General features: G+C 40.7%; 1 non-coding gene across 1 annotated transcript; it reads left to right on the plus strand.

The window, feature by feature from the left end:
* Positions 1-999: 999 nt before the first annotated feature.
* On the plus strand, positions 1,000-1,106 carry LOC137215798 (U6 spliceosomal RNA). The gene has a single exon (XR_010939432.1). It is a non-coding gene; the product is annotated as a U6 spliceosomal RNA (small nuclear RNA).
* Positions 1,107-3,853: the final 2,747 nt, after the last annotated feature.

The raw sequence follows: 3,853 nt of genomic DNA on the forward strand, positions 1-3,853 counted from the left end.
TATGCATTTCAAAGAAACAGAGATAGAGCCAACAAGTTTTCTAAAGTAGATGCTGAAAGAAGAGGCAGGTGAAGCCTCTTCCCTTATTTTCAACAGGAAGAACTGAGCCTCTTATTTTTAATTCATATTTGTTCTTACAACCTTCCATCGGTCACTTCATTTTTGGCCACTTTTTCCTCCAGTGTAGAAAAAAGGGGGAGATCTATATCAGCATTCATAAACTACCTGCCCACCAAGTTTGAGAACTAGTGAAGTACCACAAGGAAGAGCTTCTGAAGTCTTGTACTTTTTCATGTCTCTTCTTGTCGTAGACTTAATAATAATGATAATAACAGCAACAATAATAATAATAAAAATGGCAGCCTTTGAAGGTAGAAAATTTTAGGTCCAAGCCTAAGATCCTTACAACTGAAAATGTGACCCAGGAAAAAGTATTTTCCTAATTTCCAAATACCTCACCTGTAAGTAGAGATTGAGATAGAGGTTTTTTTTGGCGATAGAGGTTTAAATAAAGTTACTGTAAGGATGAAATAAGGTAGTGTCAATTTACCTCCCTTCCTTATTATAGGGGATCACTATTTCATGATATGTGTCTATATATTAATGGGAATGATAAGCAGTTCTGTTTATTTACCCTGAATTGAAGCTTTGAATGCTAAATATGTCTGTCAGAATGTAATACTCCTTTTTTTTTTTTTTTGATGTTTTGGGTAGTTCCTTTATTTTTTTTTAAATTTTTAATTGAAGTATAGTTGATTTACAATATCATGTAAGTTTCAGGTATACAGCACAGCGATTCAGATTCTTTTCCCTTATAGGTCAGAATGCAACACTCTTTATCCATGGCTGAGGTCAGTGTTTCACCAAAGTGTGGGACTCATATCACCTGTCATCCATGTGGTCCAGGTGACCCATTTAATAACATTGAATCACATGGTGGAGTGTTATTCACTGCTCAGAATTGTTCAGAATAGTTAAATACATTAAAAACTTACTTTGGTGCTTGCTTCAACAGCACATATACTAAAATTGGAATGATACAGAGAATATTAGCATGGCCCCTGCACAAGGATGACATGCAAATTTGTAAAGTGTTTGATATTTTTAGAAGATGTGGTATGTATATACAATGGAATATTACTCAGCAGTAAAAAAGAATGAAATAGGGGCTTCCCTGGTGGCGCAGTGGTTGAGAGTCCGCCTGCCGATGCAGGGGACACGGGTTCGTGCCCCGGTCCAGAGGAGCCCACGTGCCGCGGAGTGGCTGGACCCGTGAGCCATGGCCGCTGAGCCTGTGTGTCTGGAGCCTGTGCTCCGCAACGGGAGAAGCCACAACAGTGAGAGGCCCCCGTACTGCTAAAAAAAAAAAAAAAAAAAAAGAACAAAATAATGCCATCTGCAGCAACATGGATGGACCTAGAGATTATCATACTGAGTGAAATAAGTCAGACAGAGAAAGACAAATATCATACGATATCACTTATATGTGGAATCTAATAAAAGGGTACAAATGAACTTATCTACAAAACAGAAATAGAGTTACAGATGTAGAAAACAAACTTAGGGTTACCAGGAGGTAAGGGGCAGGAGGGATAAATTGGGAGATTGGGATTGACATATACACACTACTATATATAAAATAGATAACTAATAAGGACCTACTGTATAGCAGAGGGAACTCTACTCAATACTCTGTAATGACCTACATGGGAAAATAATCTAAAAAAGAGTGGATATAGGTATATATATGACTGATTCACTTTGCTCTATACCTGAAACTAACACAACATTGTAAATCAACTATACTCCCATAAAAATTAAAAAAAAAAACCTCTTACTTTGGTTTAAAATGCCTAAAATACATCTCAAAAATGTCTAATGCCCCCTCCTCTTTCAATAAAGCCTTTGACAAGCAACTATGTTTTTCTAGAACGTAATATTTGTTTAGTTTTTCCTCAATTTATTTTTGCACTTTCCTTCTAAAGACAAATGGTGCTAGGTTTTCAAGTATGATAGTAATAAAAAGATTCTTTTTAAGTACATTTAAGTAAAAAAAATGAGTTTATTTAAAGAAATATTTAAAATAGAATGAGTGGGTTCTACACAGTTATGACCAGTGTAGACATGCCTGAAAATCAGCATTTCCCATACTTCAGAGGTGGTAAACAGAAACCGTAGCCTTAAACTCTCATAATCAAAGAGGAAGATGAGTAGATGGAAAGTCTGAAAACAGAAGGCAGAGCCAATCTTGTCATGGCATAAATGTGAGTACTTTATATTCTGGCTGAAAGGCCAGGGTCAGTATATAGAAAATTTAGTAGAAGTTTGTATGAAAGAGAGCTGGATGACATTGTATAAAAATGTTTATTAACCTTTTCAAACCACATGTATGCGTCTTTTTTTCTTTTTTTTGCGGTACGAGGGCCTCTCACTGTCGTGGCCTCTCTCGTTGCGGAGCACAGGCTCCAGACGCGCAGGATCAGTGGCCATGGTTCACGGGCCCAGCCGCTCCGCGGCATGTGGGATCTTCCCGAACCGGGGCACGAACCCGTGTCCCCTGCATCGGCAGGCGGACTCTCAACCACTGCGCCACCAGGGAAGCCCACATGTACGCTTCTTTAAATGCATTGATACAACTCTGGTGTACAGAACAAGAAGATCATGGTCCTGCTGATCAAGGCATTCTGTAAAACTCTGATAAACTCTGTTTGAGAGGGATATTAACAAAATAAAGCGTATCCAAATAAGTAGGAGAAGTATGATAAAGATTTTGAAACCTGTGTCATGAGAGCTGAGACTGAAGAACCTAAGAAAATTAATTCTGATGAACATGGATAGTGAAATCCCCTTTGTACTTCTCAACGGGGGTCACACGAAAAAGGAGCCAGATGAGGACTTGCTAACAAACAATGTCCAACAGTAGAATCAGCATCCACTTTGGGTAGTGAGAGCTCCATCACCAGAAGTAATCAAACAGGTTAGGCAGTAGCTGACGAGTGTGCAGTCACAGATGTGTGCAGTTCTGGGGAGGTGAACATAACAGGCTTGTTTGGGGTGTGTTGTGTTGAGGGGCAGGGTTAGAAAGGGAGTTATTAAGTGAAAAATAACTGCTATGTTTAGGCTATCTACCAGTATTTTGGACCACATGTTTCAGTGTATGAAGAACTTTTCAAATTTACTTTTAAACGTGTAGAATCGCTGAATTCCCACCCCAAACAACAACAACAAAATCTTCATATAACATTGATGCTTCAGAATCATGCCTCTCATCCAGGGTCTTCAAAGACCAGAAGGAAAGCTAGGAGCACGTGCCAGTTTGCAAAGTGCAATGGCAGAGACATGTGTAGGGGAAGATGGACCCAGAGCATGTTTTGCGGTAATTATGGGCTCTGCTGACAGCCAGCTCGCTTTTCCTTCGTGTTTTCATGCCTTCCACAAGCCGACTTTGGGGCTTCAGGTGAACAAACGCCCAAGCCCCTGTAGCTTCCGGCTTAGAACTTTGAGCATTTGAAGGTTGCAAAATGTGACTCTAACCAGGAGATGGCAGCATCTACCTAGAGATGCGCCAAGCAGCGGCTGCTGCCTCGCAGCACCGTGGAATGTGTTCAAGGAACACTAGAGGGCGCTACGTTCCCACTGCTGGTCAGAGATGGGGCTGGTTCAGAGCACTTCGTAGGGAACAGTCCTCCCCAAGTCTCCACCCTACACCTATTCACAGAGAGGGTCCTGTGGCTGTCTGCATAGGTGTGACTATCTCTCTCTCTCTCTCTCTCTGTCTCTCTCTCTCTCTCTCTCACACACACACACAGTCACTCACTCACTCACTCAATTTCCAAGCTGACACAGGACCAGT

This window comes from Pseudorca crassidens, chromosome 20 (assembly GCF_039906515.1).
Source record: "Pseudorca crassidens isolate mPseCra1 chromosome 20, mPseCra1.hap1, whole genome shotgun sequence".
NCBI classification, from domain to species: domain Eukaryota; kingdom Metazoa; phylum Chordata; class Mammalia; order Artiodactyla; family Delphinidae; genus Pseudorca; species Pseudorca crassidens.